Genomic DNA, 20280 nt, shown 5'->3' with positions numbered 1-20280 from the left:
AGGAACTCCATGGATTTTAAGAATGAGAGCCTTAGTAAATAGGACTCCGATCTTTTTATGGTTAGCTATGATGTCGAGTCATTGTTTACTAATATCCCTGTTGAGGGATATTATATCCGCAAGAAGACTGTATGCGTCATAATTTTTATAAATCTTATTTTAAACAGCTTCTTAACTTCGCCATACGAGACACGGTATTTGTTTTTAATAGTATAGTCTTCGCAGATGTGGAAGAGATGTCGATGGGTAGTCCACTCTGCCTCAAGTTCGCTACCGTCTTATGAATTCCCTGGAGGAATCATTTTTAGATTCCTGCCTCTACAATTCCCACCACCCCCCAACCATTTTATCAACGTTATGTGGATGACACATTTGTTCTTTTTACACATGAATTTCAGTCTCATCTGTTCTTTTAGATTATATTACTGCCCAACACTCCAATATAAAGTTGGTGAAAGAAATATGCAAATCCCTACCTTTCCTGGACTTAGGTATTTTTAGGGACTCTGAGGGTTTCCATACCAGTACATACAGATAGAGCACCTTTACTGGGCTCGCTACTAATTTTTAAAGCACATGTATTTAATTTTAAACTAAATGCTATGTTTACACTCCTCTACATGACCTGTAATCTGACTTCGTCTTGGCAATCCTTCCGCAGTGAAAATAAGTTCCTGACAACTTTATATATATATATATATATATATATATATATATATATATATTATATATATATATATATATATATATATATATATATATATATATATATATATATAATATAACTTACTTTCAACTTTTTATATAATTTCTGTTGTTAACATATTTATTTATTTGTCTTATTTTATGTTTCACTATAGTCTTTTGTAAATACTTAAAACTAGGTATCTGGCAATTGTACTACCTTTCCGTCCTCATGACGTCACAAAACGCATGTAGGCTCATACAAGGCTCTCCTTTATTCTATATACCTTGGGCTCATATTTGTATCAGTACGCTTGATAACGTCAATACGTATAGGTTGACGAAACAGCTGTCGCGTGTAAAAATACTGGAGTAAATGGAAGAACCCCATTATGTGTCCATTAGTAACCTGAACAATGAAGTAAAGAAAATAATTAGAAAATATGAAGCAATTTCAAAAAAGCTGGTTAGCAGTGAGAAAGCCATTCTATTCAATGAATGTTGTATCCGTGAAAAATTGTGCCCTAGAAGTATTAAATATAATGGCCGGGCACGGTCGAGTTGGAACGAGGTGGAAAAATGCCTCCGACGACGAATGGAAGAATCAGCAGAAAAGATCACCAAACTGCAAGAAGAAAGAGCAACAAAAAAAGTGGAGTGAATTCTGTAATACTACTTACCACAGACCCAATTGTGCTGTGCAACAACAAGTGGAAGGAGAAATAGAAAAGCATTCGAAAATAGTCAGTGCAAGGCATAACAAAAAGCTTCTGATATTAAACGGTGGACCAGTGAGAAACGAAGAGAAAAAAGCCGGGTACATTAACCTATCAGGAATAGAGTTGAGTGAACACCAAAAGCAGTTACTAAATCTAGGCCTAAACTGCCATTACATACGAAGACCACACCCTGAATCCAAGAGGATTAATACAGAAGTATTAATCGATAAACTACTGCGACTGAAAGAAGAACGCAAAATCGAACTTAAACAAGAGTGCATCGCTGAATTACTGGGTGAGGCCAATAGAACACGTGGTAACTACTTTAGTCGCATAGTCAGTCCACAGCTAAAAAAAGCGGCAAAAGAACTGAGAGAAAACGGAACCATAATAATACGAAAAGGAGATAAAACCGCAGTGTACGTCATAATGAATAGAGATGAATACGACACCAAAATGGATAATATACTAAATGTGATAATAATAAGTTTCAGCTACTTAAAAAAGACCCAACAAATGACCTCAAAAGAAAATGATGAGACTAACAGAAAAAGCGAACAAAGAGCAGAGAACAGTAAGCTTTCCAAAAATCACCGGAGACTTTGCACCCGGATATTGCTACGGCACAGTCAAGATCCACAAACAGGGAAACCCACTACGGCCCATTATATCCCAAATGACATCCCCCATGTATAAAGTGGCTAAGAAATTGAATGAAATTATAACGCCGTACATTCCCTCAACGTTCTCGCTAAAATCGTCGACGGAATTCATCGACCTACTGCAAGACACCGCACCCGACGAAGACATAGCATCCCTGGACGTTGAAAGTTTATTTACTAACGTACCAGTGGATGAAACCATACAAATCATCATGGACAAGATATATCGCTCTGAGAAACCACCATTACCGATCCCCGAAAAAATCTTAAAAGAGATGCTGGAAGCATGTACAAAGGAAGCCCCATTCCTCTCACATAGGGGCGAAATATATCGCCAAAAGGACGGCGTGGCAATGGGTTCCCCCCTCGGGGTTCTTTTCGCAAACGCATACATGGCACACACAGAAGAGGTCACATTTGAAGAACACCAAAACCCAGAATCTATGGGAGAGATATTGATGATATCTTTATCACAACAAAGGGCGACAATGACATAGAAGAACTAGTACATAAACTCCAACCAAATTCTACATTAAATTTTACGGTAGAAAGAAGTGATGAGAAGATGCTCCCTTTCTTGGACGTACTTGTGACCCAAAAGAACAACAAATACAATACCACCGTATACACTAAAAAGACAGACGCTGGGAGATGCTTAAATGCTAGAGGAGAATGCCCTGATGCATATAAACGATCTGTGGTAAATGCATACATAAAACGCGCCATAACACACTGTTCTGCGACTAACGAAGAAATCAACAGAGTTCAACAGCTGCTCACAAATAACGGCTATCCAGATGACATGATCCAGCAAGTTGTCAAAAAGAGATTAGAGGCTTTCCATAACCCGACCCCGAGGAACAACACACAAAACAAAGACAAAGAAATAGTGATATACCATCAGATACCATACAACAAACACCACGAAGATGAAAGGAAAGCCATCCTTGGTATACTGCGAAGAGGAACCACCCCCTCTAGTGCCATATAACAAAATAACAGCAAGGATTTACTGCAAACCAAACCTTACGGCCTCATTGGCAATGAAAAATAGTACGGCCCATCGACGGAGAAAGATTAAGGTTTAAATCTGATATAGTATACAAATTTGTCTGTGCTGACGAGCAATGTCAGTCCCCCCAAAAATGCTATATCAGACACACAACCACTACACTCAAACGTCGCATGCAGGCCCACAGAAACCAAGGAGCCATTCATCAGCACTTTGTGGATACCCACAATAAAAAACCATCCTTACAAGAACTTCTCACAAACACCAAAATAATACACAAGGAAGGCAACTACAATCGTTTATTGATATCAGAAGCTGTCAGCATCGCTTTGCAACGCCCCAACCTTAACATCCAACGTGAGGCAGACCGATCCTTGCCCTCATGTAGGAGGCAGCCCTTCAAACCGTGGGCAACAAAACCACCAACACACGGACAGGAGCGCAACACTGACATTCAGTGAATTAAACATATATGTAATTAATATATATAATGTATAATGTGTATATAATAACTTACTTTCAACTTTTTATTAATTTCTGTTGTTAACATATTTATTTATTTGTCTATTCTATGTTTCACTATAGTCTTTTGTAAATACTTAAAACTAGGTATCTGGCAATTTTACTACCTTTCCGTCCTCATGACGTCACAAAACGCATGTAGGCTCATATTTGTATCAGTACGCTTGATAACGTCAATGCGTATAGGTTGACGAAACAGCTGTCGCGTGTAAAAATACTGGAGTAAATGGAAGAACCCCATTATGTGTCCATTAGTAACCTGAACAATGAAGCAAAGAAAATACTTAGAAAATATGAAGCAATTTCAAAAAGCTGGTTAACAGTGAGAAAGCCATTCTATTCAATGAATGTTATATATATATATATATATATATATATAATATATATATATATATATATATATATATATATATATATATATATATATATATATATATATATATATACATATATATATATATATAATTGTTTTCGTTTAATAACTTTCTTACATAATTTTGAGAAAGTTGTTGTATATGAATTTTAATGAGCCCCGAAATAGAAATTTACGCTAAAATTCACTGCCCTGTCAATGATGATTTCCACAAAAAGTTATACAGATCATTAGCAAAGAACTTCCTTTTACAATTTTTTTTCTCGATTAGTTTTCCAAAACAAATCTCTAACGACATACATTTTCATCTAGAATATTTTGATTTCAATATTACAATTAAAAAATTCTTTTTGAAATGCTTTAACAATTTGTTTTTGAAAATGGCTTTTATGTCTCTTTGGTGTCGTATAATGGAAGCATTCCTTTTATTTATAATGAAACGTTCAGGTATATTTTTGGGTTTGAAAAACTATATATTTACAATATAACTTGGCAAAGTTAAAGTTGTTGTGCTCCTTTCTTTATTCGATGTCTCTGGGATATCAAAATACACAATTCTAGTTAAATTACAATTAAGAAAATTGCAAAAACTCTTCAAAACACCTTTCATCCAAATTATCATATTTGCAGTTTCTTGCAGAAATATATCATATGAATATTTGATTCCCAGCATCACAGAAAATGCAATCAGATTCTTGAATTATTTTAATTTCTCTTAATCCAACTTTATTAGGTAATATTTCGTCAATATATTTATATATCTCCCTATCAACAGCAGTAAGAAATTTCATATTGATGTTTTCCCAAATCAAAGGCCAATTATAAAAGGGTATCTACTCTTAACACTTAGTTGTACTTGTGGCAATACGCTCACATATATAGTTCTCGACTTAGGAAAAGGAAAATTCTGAACTTTTTTACATTTTCTAACTGTTTCTGTTTTTAAGACGTCAGAATACATAGGTGCCATTATGCATGAATTCTGTCTTTGTCTTCATTTTTCAGTAAACAGTTCTTTCATGTGTGAATTGTTATAATAATTTGACATAAAATTGTATTTCTCATCACAGTGTAACTCTAAGAAAGAGGTAACTAGAATACTTTGTGTCTTGCATAAACGACTTGCCATTCCTATCCCTCCTTCAATCTTTGACTTTGCTAAAGTGGATCTTTTGATAAATTCGCATTTTTTCTCCAAAGGTAAAAGAAAACCTCTTTACTTATTAGTTTTGCATATTTGACAGGCAAAGAATAAATATGCGAATTGCACTATCATGTTTTTGAAAAAAATCATGCTATTGACAATAACAGCTTTTTTATGTAATGTAAGTCTTTTGTTATGCAAGCTCGCCGAAACATTAATTTTACATAATATATTAGTCCATGAAGTTAACAGCTATTTCATAATTATCAGAAAATACAATCCCCAATGTTGTCAAAGAGCCTGTATATCGTTGAAGCCATGGTAAAAGCCAAACAGGCCTATCACTCCTCGGGCCTAATCCAGATATTTTCGTCTTGTTTTATTTAGCTTACAATCTGTGGCGGCTTCAAATCTGGACCCTAACGTGATGATCTCCAAAATTCCCTTATCACTGGCAACGGAAACATAAAATATTGGCAAACCTTAGAACTCGGGTTGTTATCAATGTTATAATTGGGCAAGAACAAGTGTTCAATACAACTATTTCTTTTTATAGCAAGGTGCAGTGGTTCCGGTAAAACAGCATAAAGAAGCATAGAAAGAGGGCATCTTTGCACACTGAAGTATCTACCAATGTTACCACTAACAATGCAGCAATGTCCAATATTCTGAAGTACCAGATTAATATCAACACAGTAAAATACTTTCGACTGATGAAGATGTAAAATAGCACCTTGAACTATTTTCTCATTAAAATAATACACAATATATCCAGTTAAAGTATATTACATGTATTTACGGATGTTCCAGGCACACAAAACTGCTCAGGACTAATAAGGTTGAGATTAACTGTTTGGATTCTTTTAGCAGTTATCTATAGTAGTTAGTCTCCAATTAGCTAAAGCACAATAATCGGAACTGTTCAATATAAGAGTGACAAATGCAGTACCCCGACTAGAGAGAGAGAGAGTTTTCATTTCCGCAATATTTTCAAGCAACAATTTAGTTCATGCTTAAAATCTTCCCAAAATACCTTATAGACATCTACTGGCATCCCCTTCTATACCATGGCATTTATTGTTAGCAATGGGGAGAATAATATCACGTATCTCTTGAAAGATATATTCTCATGGAATATATCCTTAATACAGCAGAAAAAAACAAGGAGTATACTGCAAGTAAGTACAGGCCTATCACCTGCCGACCAATAATGTGGAAGTTACTATCAGGTATCATCAGTGAGAGGATATATAAAGTTACCTAGAGGATACAACCACCAACCTCATCCAACAGAAAGGCTGCAGAAAGAAGTGTAGGGGCACAAAAGACCAGCTCCGCATAGACAAAATGGTAAAGAAAATACTAAAAGAAGGAGAACCAACATAAGTATGGCAAGGGTTGACTACAAGAAAGTCATCGACATGAATACCCGACACATGGCTAATAGAATGCCTGAAAATACATGGAACAAAGGAAAACATACCAGCTTCCTAAAAAATACAATATGCAATTGAAATAAAGTAATATAATAATAATAATAATAATAATAATAATAATAATAATAATAATAATAATAATAATAATAATAATAATAATAATAATAATAATAAGATTCTGTGAAAAGTTAAAGTAAAAGAATAAAGACCAATGCATATACATTAGGCAGAAAAAGCTAATTAATAAAACATAGTAAAAATATAATTAGAAGAATAAACTTACAAGAAAATGTTGATTCGCAAACAAAAGTGAAATAATATATTAAGAGTACAAAACGAGACAGTGCATAGTATCCGAAAATGAAAACAAGAAATGTGATTAGAAGGACTTGGTTGCCTGTATACTTTTGCAAAGTATGGGTCGACATCAGGGGTCAAAGGAGAGAACAATGCACTAGGCACGATTATCTTATGACTAGAGAATAACGTCACAGAACGGGCGAAAAATGAAGAGGTATACCATAGACTGTAGAGACTTTGGAATGTCAATGAAAGTGAATGTGGGAATGAACAGATGGATTGGTGAGCCAAGTCTCCTCTATTAAAGTGGGAGTGTTGAAGTCTGATTGAGTATGAAAGAGTAAAGATTGAAGGTTCGAAGATGAATCGTTTCTGCTCCGTAAATCGAGGGTAAAGAATTCAATAACTCAACAAAGGGTAAAAATACAATCATGTGTAAGACTGGAGGATCCTTGGTTGGTGAAAAGAGTGCCTATTTCGGAAGAGCTACCAAGGAGTAGTCCAAGAATGAGAAAGGTTGAATCGATTATTATTGTTGGAGTGTTCTGCACCGAGAGCTCTTCAACATTAGGCAGTTGAATATATATATATATATATATATATATATATATATATATATATATATATATATATATATAGTATATGTATATATATATATATATATATATATATCTATATATATATATATATATATAATATATATATATATATATATATATATATACATATACATATATATATATATATAATATATATATATATATGTATATATATATGTCATATATATATAATTAGTATGATTGGTGGAAGAGTTGTTCTGACTTTGCGGGTGAGCATTAGTCATTAACGGATTTTGGCGATCATGTTACTTTAAACCAACATCCATTGATGCGACGCTGACAGATGAATTAATATTCCACTAATGAATGACAGGCAAATGTATTCATGATCGACACATAAAATTAACATTTCATTGATGTTTATTCTGTGATAATACAAATATATTTTTAACGATAAATAAACTGTCATTCATACTTTATTTGTAAACTATATTTCATCAAATATAGAACTATGTTTTCTATACTTCAATTAAATTTTCTGTAGTTACGAAGTAACTATTATATTTGAAATGTCTCCATTTCCCAAAACCTTTGCCATTTCTTGAATTATTTGATACTGCCTTCGCTGGATTCAAACCACATTGGTATTCAATTGTCCAACATAGGAACTAAATATAAAAGGACATGAAAAGGCCCTTAATTAAATAGCTCCAACGTCTAAAGCACAAAATAGTATAGACAGTGTAATAAAAGGAGAGAACTTGTAAATTATAGAAGTAAAAATTAAAATGACGAAAACTGGTAAGGCTAATACTGTCCCTCTAGCAAAGAGGTAAAGCACTGAAGAAAATCCAAAACTTGAAAGAAAAAATAAGTATGCCCGAGGACAGCCAATTCCTTTTCATTAGTGGACCAGAAAATATCTGTTCCGAAGTGAAAAGCGTGAGAAGCAATTTATGCTTCAGTGTAATTTTCTTCGCATTTTAAATTAGTAAGTCAGAGATTACCGAAGTAACTCCTTAGTCTAATCCCCCGTACACATAAGGATAACGGCAGCGATAAAGTTATCGCTAGTAACTCGGAAATTTGAAGGAGCAATTGCACTAACAAAAGTGGGCGTGGCTCGCTCTCGAACTATTTTCGCTGGAACCTGGCAACGCCAAATTTACTCTCCGGATTTGCTTTTGGTATCTCCAGTAGCTTAGCAACAAACATATTGTAAGCAATAGAGCATGTAAACATTAATACCTCAAGTGTTAATGAATTTTGGAGTGATTTTATTGGGATATACATTGAGCCCCTGTGTCTTGCGAATGTAAAATCCGAACATTACGGTGACAGGAAAGAGGAATAACGCCTACTAACTACTAAAAAAATTAAAGGAGAAGGATGAGTCAGAAACTAGTGTTAGTATACTGAGAAGTGCATAATGAGTTAGCTCATTTCTTTTCTATAACCACTTCCTCTCCGTTATCTTTGATGTGCCTCTTTTGTCTATGAGATTAGCTGCTGCAGCCCCTCCCAGTGCTGAAGTCGTCATCTCTTAGACAGATAAAAATCATCATTAAGATAGATTGTCAGATGATCGGAGCAAATCATTGAAACAGTATGAGGTTGACTTCGGTTTCAGTCTTACCTGAATTCAATCGAAATGAAAGCCAATGTTCGGTGTATGTAAGGGGAGCCTTATAATTTTAAAAAATCTTTGAAGTCTACTTTATTGGCATTGGAATGATCCTCCAAAGCATTGTATTCTCCAGCATTCAAATATAAAATATAAACACTTAACTATACGAGTGTGCTCTCTTTTTTGGGAGTAAAACTCCTTTCGAGCTGCTTTAAGAATGACTATTACACAAATTATTTACTATTTAAGAATATTAAACAGTTCTTAAAACGACACTTGCAACTTTCCAAGTAGATACAACAAGAGACTGCCAAGCTGACTATGAAATTCCAATCTGCCGTTCATTAATGGTCATTTGACAAATATAAGGCAGGATAACCGAACAAAACTTTTGTAGATAGATAGAGCTTTCGCTTCATTACCGCCAAGACAATTTTTACCAACAATTGCCATAAAAACCTTCCATTGCCATTGCATTTCTTAGCCATTATGACGCTTTAAAGCCACTTTTATTCCTTCTAGGCCTGGTTGCTACCTGACCAAAACAGAAAATCACTTACACAATAATATAGAAAGGAATGTATTGTACCTCAAGGACTCGATGATATCCCAGAACGTAGTGCTTTTATGGCGAATTAATATAAAATCCGTTCGAATCAATTCTTATTGACCTTACTTTCACTGTAAAAGGGTAAGATATTTCACCCTACTTCGTTTGAGTAACTCAGTATTTTGATCCTACATCGCAAATGATGTCGAAAGCCTTTAGCAATAGCCTTTGTTACCAACTTTTCTGCTTCATTGTGCCATTGTGGAAACTGTATTGCCTTTTAAAGGACCTAAAAAACTTTTGAAAAACGAAACGCAACCCAAATATCCTAACCTTTTGCTATTAAAAGTATGAGATAATACTTGGTTTTGCTTACTTCAGCATCTTTCTCATTCTACCGCTGCCATGGAAGGCTTCAGTATATTCTCGAAATATATTAATTTTGTTTTGTGTTAGCGGTAAATTATGAAGTTCTATGAGTTATGGGAAAACTATGAAAATTATATTTTGTCGTATAAATGATGTTCATATATTTTTTATCTTTTGTATTCATCTCTGTATCTCCTGCCTCTCTCCTCATGCAATCCAGCAAATTACCAAAAAATAAAGCAGTCTGTTATTATTTTTTGCTAATGAACTCTCTTTCTCTCTCTCTCTCTCTCTCTCTCTCTCTCTCTCTCTCTCTCTCTCTCTCTCTCTGTCTTGTTATGTTTATTTGCTGTTCAACAATAATATCTGCTAGGCAAAACTTATTGAGCCAAATAAGCATCGAGTTAACTTCAGTCTGCTAAATTTTCCAGTTCTTGCTTACGTAATGCGAAACGAAAAAGCCCTCGATGTTCACGAGTATGTATTTCAGTTTCTCGTTTCAGTAAATCAAAGGTGATGGACTATCTACCATCTTGATGTCAATATATGTTCCTGCCTTAACGTTAAACAGACTTTTGATATCGTTATCAAGTCGGGGAAATTCCAAAGAAGGGATCATAAGGTCTCCACCAAGTGTCATTTTGTTTTTATTATCTATATTTCTCAAGGACCTGATATTTTTATTATAAGGCAGTATTTGCGTGTGTATGTATGTATTTTTAAATTCCAGTTGAGTATTATTCGCAACTATCATTGCAGTGATGGACACGAATCCATTCAATATTTCTTCCATTAATTCCATTCAATAAGTGTACAATGTTTTTTTTATTGGACAACCTAGTTTCTTTTATTCTTTATGTAAAATGCATGATACAGGAAAAATATTCACTTCTTCACACTATTTCATTTCAATAATTTTTCTTTTATTTCAATGGTATGATGATAATTATAATGATCAAAAGGTAAAGGAATGACGAAAGAATGTTCTGGAATAGTTTAACAATGGCAAAATGCGCTAATTATGAAGTGAATAAGCTTTTCATTTTATAGAGTCTGTTTCATATTCTTTTGTTATTATCATCATTTTTATTAAAATTTTCTCGATTAAGCCTCAAATAGCTCTGCTGCAGGCGCTGTGGACCAGCATCAATATCTGGCTGGAGGGTCCTGGGGAAGCTGTCTGTCTGTGTTTGTAGAGCATCTAATTCTATTTTTATTTCTCTCTTCTCTTTATTTTTCTCTTCCGGGTGGCTGAGCACCAGTGTCCTCCTGAAATGTAAGAGTGGATGTTTGCATCCACTCTTTCTTATGGAAGCGAATGCAATGTATAGAAAAAGGTTGAATTTGCTGAGATGAATTGTTTGTGTAGTATATCCCTAGCAATAAAAATAAAAATTCTCATAACTCTTCGGATGTTAGAAGTGGCAAAACGATTACTTTATGAGAAGAGATGAATCGAATTGTTTCGCAATGGTTCAGCTGTTTTTAGAGAACAGAGGCCCTGTAGGATGTTTTCGAAAGAGAGCCCATCATTTAGATTGTAGGAGAAAGGATAAGAGGAATGCATAGAATTTGCTCAATGCTTTGAAGGGAAGTGTATAGTAAACAAAAGATCTTATTATGTAAACTAGCAATGCATCGCGTGTTGTGACTTGGCGGTTCGACGTGATGCTAATAAACCTTTGTGTAGGCAGGGCAAGCATCTAAAGTTTTGAAAATTTCCTACATGCTTATTTATTGTGTAAATAAGCATACTCTAAATACGGATTGTTGGGATTCCAATAAAAAAGAAAAAAAATTGGAGTAAACCAAAAATGTCAAAACTCATGTTTTGTATTTGTGAAACGGAAGAATAGTAATACTTTAATTCAAGCATTGCATGAAGGCGAATGGATTTACCAAAGGTCTTTTGTATTTGGAACGATCTGAAACTTATTCCTTACAAAGGTTACATAAATGAATCTTAGTGATCTGTGATTAAGAGGAGATAGACTTCTCTAATTCAATACTGAGTCAGAGGTGGCATTGCTTTTAGAGGCTTTCTGAGCCGTCTGTAGGCTAAATGTGTTCAAGTCTTATGGGACAATGCTTCACATTTCCCAGTGAAATTGCTCTATAATGGAAAAAGCGCAAATGAAGCGGTTTTACAAAGATAAATAGCTTCTTTTACTCGAGTTTGTGAGATCATTCGTTTCTGTATTGAAGATGAGCGTTGTTTTTCGATGTTGACAAGGTATTAAAAGCGAGAAGAGGGTGCTTCATCTTTGTATTAATTTCACTGAAAAAAGAAGATTAGGATTCCTCCAATACATTCAGTCTTCTTCTCTTTCCCTGAGATCTGTTTTGATTTCATTGCTCCTCATTTATGCTTATCTTTTCATTTAGCATTGCCATGTTTCTTCCGTCATTTCTCTCGCAAACCTCTTTCTATTATCGGATCTGATTTTTTCTCATTAAGTCTCCTTCGCTGATAGAACACTTTGTCTTTTAAACTTAGCAGATAGCCTGTTTTGTTATCCAAATGCCTTTATGATAGATGTAAGACTCAGGTACATCTGCGTCCTTATCTCGTCCCTCTCATGTGAAGTCTTCGCCATCAAGAAATTGCCTTGGATAAAACCAATTTTAAGCCTCTTCTGTGCACCTACGTCATCTGAGGGAGCGTGGTGGTGAGATCCATAAAGAACGTAGGTCTTTTTATTATTTTTTTTAGAAGAGAATGTTTTTGAAAATGTGATCTTTCAAGTGTCAAAAGAATGTAAATTAAGCAACATTTGCCATTTGAAAATATTTGATCAAGATACAACTTTAATTTTTTTTTCTTTGTGCTGCATGGTTGTTGCCCTTGACGTTTCCTATACTTTATCAAATTACCAAGATATTCGAAAATATACTGATATCTTTACAAAAGAAAGCAATAACATAGCCAGGAACTTCAATATCAGACTTTTTCAATTCAAAGCAAAGATTTTTACAACAATGTTTGCTCTCCATGAGTGCTATCCCATGTACAGAAAAAGAGATCTCGCGCAATAGTACTAACTGAGGAAAAAAAATACTAGAAAGTGCATGCAAACTCCTCCCTACTTAGACAGTCTATCCAAGTATCACACATTGGCATTTATTCATTCTTATTTCCTAAACTCTATTTCACATAAAAAATTCTTTATAATGTATCACTCAATGTATTTAAGAGCCTCCTCGATATCTTTTTTTATTTCTGTGTTTGCTCCCAAAAGGTCTTCTTCCTCATCAAAAGCATCTTTTCCTAAACCAAATCTAAATTCTAAACATCTGTGTTGTTCGACATATTTCTAAATGCAACTCCCTTCCTTTGTTACATATTCATCTTCATTTGCAGATTCAAGGGATTTTCAACCGAGGTGATATTACAGTTTTCACTTATTACTTTAAATTTTTTAAGCCTGAATTTAAAATTCATGCTTTTGGATGGTCATGGTGACCATCCATTTGCTTATGCACACTTTGAAATGTTCAAGGAAATATTGATTTAATCTTTGTGAGCAGGTAACCAGTACTGAGAGGCTTTTAACATATCAAAAAAATAAAGCAATGGTGGATTTACATGGAAGAAATATTTCTTCCTTCACAAAATATATATATATATATATATATATATATATATATATATATATAGTAATAATATATATATATATATATATACATATATATATATATATATAGGTAATAGATATATATATATAATATATATATAACTATAGTATATCCTATGATATAGGAATATATATGTATATGTTATATATATATATATATCATATATATATATATATATATATATATATTATATATATATATATATATATATAATATATATATATATAATATATATACATACAATGCTATATATATATATATATATATTATATATATATACATGAATGTATATATAATATATATATCCCTATAATATAATTTCTATTTTATAATATATATATATATATATGTATATATCCCAATATATATATATATATCTATAGGAGTATCCTATACTATATACTGTCGTGAGTATGTCTCACGGTATGAGACCTTATTCGTGATTAATTTATATAAAATGTGATCACATTTTAATATGAAATTATTATTATTTGTGCTAGACCTTCCAGCAACGCATTAATTCAGCTTTTCTGCTCACGTTACTAAATATAATGCTTTATGATTTTAAAGCCCATATGTTGTGGTACTTCTGAGAATGTAATATTTAATATTATATATAGAAATGGTCTGTTATATATATATATATATATATATATATATATATATTATATATATATATATATATATATATATATATATATATATATATATATATATATATATATATATCTATATATATATATATATATATATATATATATATATATATATATATATATATATATATATCTATATATCTATATATATATACATACATGTATATATATATATATATATATATATATATATATATATATATATATATCTATATATATATACATGAATGTATATATATATATATATATATATATATATATATATATATATATATATATATATATATATATATATATATATATATATATATATATACTGTGTGAGTATGTCTCACGGTATGAGACCCTTATTCGTGATTAATTTATATTAAAATGTGATCACATTTTAATATGAAATTATTATTATTTGTGCTAGACCTTCCAGCAACGCATTAATTCAGCTTTTCTGCTCACGTTACTAAATATAATGCTTTATGATTTAAAGCCCATATGTTGTGGTACTTCTGAGAATGTAATATTTAATATTATTATATATAGAAATGGTCTGTTACTGTACACGTCATACCCTGAACTTTTTTTATGTACATAAGAAGTATAATTCGTACAATATCTAGTTTGTATGTTTTATATTATATTATTATTATTATTATTATTATTATTGTTATTTTTTTTTCTCTATCACAGTCCTCCAATTCGACTGGGTGGTATTTATAGTGTGGGGGGTTCCGGGTTGCATCCTGCCTCCTTAGGAGTCCATCACTTTTCTTACTATGTGCGCTGTTTCTAGGATCACACTCTTCTGCATGAGTCCTGGAGCTACTTCAGCGTCTGGTTTTTCTAGATTCCTTTTCAGGGATCTTGGATCGTGTTCTAGTGCTCCTATGATTATGGGTACGATTTCCACTGGCATATCCCATATCCTTCTTATTTCTATTTTCAGATCTTGATACTTATCCATTTTTTTCCTCTCTTCCTCTTCAACCTCTGGTGTCCCATGGTATTGCGACATCAATGAGTGATACTTTCTTCTTGACTTTGTCAATCAACGTCACGTCTGGTCTATTTGCACGTATCACCCTATCCGTTCTGATACCATAGTCCCAGAGGATAATAGCCTGATCGTTTTCTATCACTCCCTCAGGCTGGTGCCCATACACTTATTACTGCAAGGTAGCTGATGTTTCTTGCACAGGCTCCAGTGGAGGGCTTTTGCCACTGAATCATGCCTCTTTTTGTACTGGTTCTGTGCAAGTGCCGGGCATTCGCTTGCTATGTGGTTTATGGTTACATTTTCGTATTGCACTTCCTACATATGGGAGAGATGTTATTTCCGTCTATCGTTCTTTGAACATATCTGGTTCTTAGGGCCTGATCTTGTGCCGCTGTTATCATTCCTTCAGTTTCCTTCTTGAGCTCTCCCCTCTGTAGCCATTGCCATGTGTCATCGCTGGCTAGTTCTTTGGTCTGAATCCTGTATTGTCTGTGCATTGGTTTGTTGTGCCATTCCTCTGTTCTGGCTGTCATTCTTCGGTCTCTGTATATTTCTGGGTCTCCATCTACTCTTATTAGTCCTTCTTCCCATGCACTCTTTAGCCACTCGTCTTCACTGGTTTTCAGATATTGCCCCAGTGCTATGTTCTCGATGTTGACGCAGTCCTCTATACTGAGTAGTCCACTCCCTCCTTCCTTTCGTGTTATGTATAGGCTGTCCGTATTTGCTCTTGGGTGTAGTGCTTTGTGTATTGTCATATGTTTCCTGGTTTTCTGATCTATGGTGCAGAGTTTCTGCCTTCGTCTATTCCTCTATTCCTGCGCTGTATCGATTACTGGCACTGCCCATGTGTTTATGGCTTTTATCATATTTCCGGCATTGAGTTTTGACTTGAGTATCGCCTTAAACCTCTGCATATATTCTTTGCTGATCGTGTCCTTCATCTCTTGGTGCTTTATATCCCCTCTTTCCATTATTTCCAGGTATTTTTATCCTGTCTCATCTATGTGTTTGATGTTGCTCTCATCTGGTAGTTTTATTCCTTCAGTTCTCATTACTTTGCCTTTTTGTATGTTGACTAAGGCACATTTTTCTATACCAAACTCCATCCTCATGTCCCCAGATACAATCCATACAGTCTGGATTAGGGTTATCTATTTCATTGTTGCTCTTACCATACAGCTTGATGTCATCCATGAACATCAGATGGTTGATTCTGCTGCCTCTTTTCTTGAGTTGGTACCCGGCATCCATCTTCGTAGTACTTTTGTCATGGAATCATGGCTACTACGAAGAGTAGTGGGGACAGTGAGTCGCCCTGGAAGATCCCTCTCCTGATATTAACCTCTGCTAGTCTTATTCCAGAGCTTGTAAGTATTTGTATCCAGTTGCGCATTGTATTTTTGAGGAAGCTGATGGTGTTTTCTCTGCCCCATATATTTTTCAGGCATTCTTATTAGCCATGTGTGTGGTATCAAGTCGAAGGCTTTCTTATAGTCTATCCATGCCATGCTTAGGTTGGTTTTCCTTCTCCCTACTGTTCTTCACTACATTTTGTCTATCAGGAGCTGGTCTTTTGTGCCCCTACACTTCCTTCTGCAGCCTTTCTGTTGGTGGGGGATGGTGTTTGTCTCCTCTAGGTAGTTGTATAGCCTTTTACTGATGATACCTGTTAGTAGTGTTTCCACATTATTGGTAGACAGGTGATAGGCCTGTAGTTACTGGCTATATTTCCCTTCCTTTTGTCTTTTTGTACTAAGGATGTTCTTCCTGTGGTCATCCATTTGGGTGCATGGTGATTTGAGATACAAGGCTGGAATTGTTCTGCTATTCGTGGAGTAGGCCTTGAAGTTTTTTGAGCCAGTATCCGTGGACTTCACCGAGACTTAGGGCTTTCCAGTTTTAGCATTTTCTTTAGTTGGCGTCTGACTGTGTCTGTCGTGATCTCTGTGAATCTTTGTTTTATTCCTTCCCTTGTTCTTTCCTGACTTCCTGGAGCCATGTTGCATGTTTGTTGTGTGATACCGGATTGCTCCATATGTTTTCCCAGAGTCTCTTACTTGGTTCGGCTTCAGGAATTTCTTGGTGGTTGTCTTCCCCTCTTAGTTGGCTGTATAGTCTTTTCTGGTTAGTTCCGAATAGTTTGTTCTGTTGGTAACCCTTATTCATGTTCATGTACCGTTGGATCTTATGTGCTTTGTCCTTAAGCCTTTGTTTTACATCTTCTATTGTGTTGTTTAGTCCCCTCTCTTGTACTTTGTATTTCTCATTGAGTTCCTCCCTTGTTTTCTTGCTTCTTAGCCGTTTTTCTTTTTCTGCCATCTCTCTCAGTTACTCAAGTCAGATCTCATCACCGTGATTTGATTTTCCAGGCTCCTTTTCCAAGGAGGTTTGCTGTTTTGGTTTCTGTTGGGTTGGTTGTGCTGGTGGTGTTGGTGTTCGAATCCCCATCAGTTCTGCTACTAATCTTGCTCTTGCATATTAATGCCAAGTTATTTTGTTTCTGTGATACTGGTGGTGTGTATTATGCCCATTATTTCATTGACCTCACTTGTTTTCTGCCTTAATTTCTTGGTGTTGTACGATTTCATGGAGGGGATCTTTGTTCTCTTTGTATCTGGCTCCATCCATTGTCTAATCTTTTCTACCCATTCCGTCCTCTCTGTTACTTCGTCGGTGTTTCTTCGTGTGTCGTTGTTTGATACCTCATCATCCCTCGTCTTCTGTGGCATCGTCTCTCAGTTCGAGTTTTCGTGTAATAATTCGTTGTCATATGACAATTTCTCCCTTTCCAGTTCTTCTCTTTCTGTTGGGGAGAGCCAGTTCTTTTTCTTTATGTTCCTTACTTGGTCTGCCAGCCTCTGCTCTGTTTGGGGGGTGTTATTCCTCTCATTCCAGATGTTGACCAACCTTCTTCTATATCCTCTTCTCGGTTCGGTTGCTTCTGATGTAGCATTCTCCATATTTCCTTATTTTCTTCTCTGTCTATTTTCTTCCTTTGGTTTGCTTCTGTAGCTCCAATCTCAGGCTGTGGGTTACTGTCGTTGTGGTTGGTCAGTTGCTGGATGACGACCTCCAAGTACCTGACCGTCTTCCCCTTCAATTTGGTTGAATACTGGCTGCCGGACGAAGCTCCTCTGTTGCCAGAGATTCCATTACGTCGTTGTTGTTTATTCCTTCATTTCCTTCAACATCATTGCTGTGTTTTGCTATTTAACCCATAACTGAACACTACCCCCCATCAGGGATAGGTACTCATTTACAGCTGAGTAGACTGAGGAAATTATGATAAAGATCCTTTCCCAAGGAAATCAACGCCGAGGAGATCAGTCACCCATCCAACGACTGACCACCCCAATGTTGCTTAAACCAGTCATTGAAACGACCTGACCCACTCTGCCACGGCGCACAATATTATTATTATTATTATTATTATTATTATTATATTATTACTTATTATTATTATATTATTATTAAAATAATTAAAAACTCTTTCGATTACGTAAATATGTTAAGGGAAACGTCTGCTTTTTGCTAACATTTATCACAGGATAAAGTAACAACTTAATTTGTGCCCGAAATTAGTTCAAAATCCTTGCCGACGTTCTGTACATTGAAGCCAAAAACTGTCCGTGGATTTTAGCAAAAGTTTCGAGGGTTCGGTTCTTTCTTCTGTCATCCTTTTTTATGCCTAAGGTAAAAAAGATCGCTCTCAATATCACCAGCCCTCAATTTGAGTGTTTTATTTCGAAAGTAGAGCAACTAAGAAGTTCATTTTAAGCCATTTTTTCTATCATTAATACAGTTTGGAGTCCTTGCTCAAGTTTGCTAATTCAACTTTACTATATTTTTACAATAAGAAAAATAACTTGATTTATTGTTATGTTTAGAATGTAGAGTTTCTTATGCATCTACTCACAGCTTCTGGAGAAATTTCATGTAAAACTTAATGTACGAAACTCCAAATGAAATCAATGTTTATTTTGGTTTATTATCTTTTTTATCATATTTTTAGTTTGTTCTAAAAAGATTATGTAAAGTGACTATTGGAATCCATTGCACTTTTGCAACGTTTCACAAGTATTCCTGTCTCAACACTTGTGGTTGATAGCTATAATAACTTTTCAAAGCAAGTTTTTATAGCAAAAAAATAGAGAACAAAATTAAAAAAAGTCATCGTATATTATCATATTCATAGATAGAGGTACATTTCCCGAAACGAAGGATTATTCAAAATGCGTCTTTTTTCATAGAAATCATGAAACATATTCAGCTTTTTTGGCGAAACTTCTGAGGACGGCCCCAACCTTCCTCGAATCATAATGGCTTCTTTTGATCTCGACGTCTTGAAGATATCCTGCGCAGCTCAGGTGAAAATCTGAGATATGATTTTGGAATGAATGTTCCTAACCTCAACACATTCTACTGAATTTGTGTCGTGGAAACATTTCTGCATTTTAGCATCAATGTAATTTTGCAACGTATATAAGAGTTTCAAAGGTGAAACTAAATATCGATAATATTCATGGTAATAAGTTTAAAAAAAGCAAGAGTCTATTCATCTTATATGATGGATGGAAATGGATGTTTTTCTCGTGTGCGGACAAAACCTGAAAATGGGTATTAGTTACACAGAACATAAAATTTAAAGTTCTGCCGTATTCCTCAATTGTTGAGAAAGTCGACAATAAAAAAAAAATGACTTAAATGACTAAATTACACATTAAACGATAATAGAACAGTATTAAAATGTAGCAGATATGCAAAGGTGAACAGTCCTTTTTTCGTTTATGTCAATCAGTTTAGACGAGGGTCAAATAAAGTTTATTCCGAGAAACTTTGAACTTTGTATTTGTAAGTATGTGGTTATGTGCGTGTTGGTTGTATGTTTTTCCGTGTTAGCAAATGTAACTCAAGTTTATATATAATTAAAAAATCTGTTTTACGCGATTGTTTATATCGGAAGTGCTATTAGAAAGATGCCCTTTAAGTCCTACAGTTTCTTCCATGATATGTAGTCTTTCACTTTAATATGAATG

Source organism: Macrobrachium nipponense, chromosome 36 (assembly GCF_015104395.2).
Source record: "Macrobrachium nipponense isolate FS-2020 chromosome 36, ASM1510439v2, whole genome shotgun sequence".
Classification (NCBI taxonomy): Eukaryota; Metazoa; Arthropoda; class Malacostraca; order Decapoda; family Palaemonidae; genus Macrobrachium; species Macrobrachium nipponense.
This window is presented reverse-complemented; position numbering follows the sequence as displayed.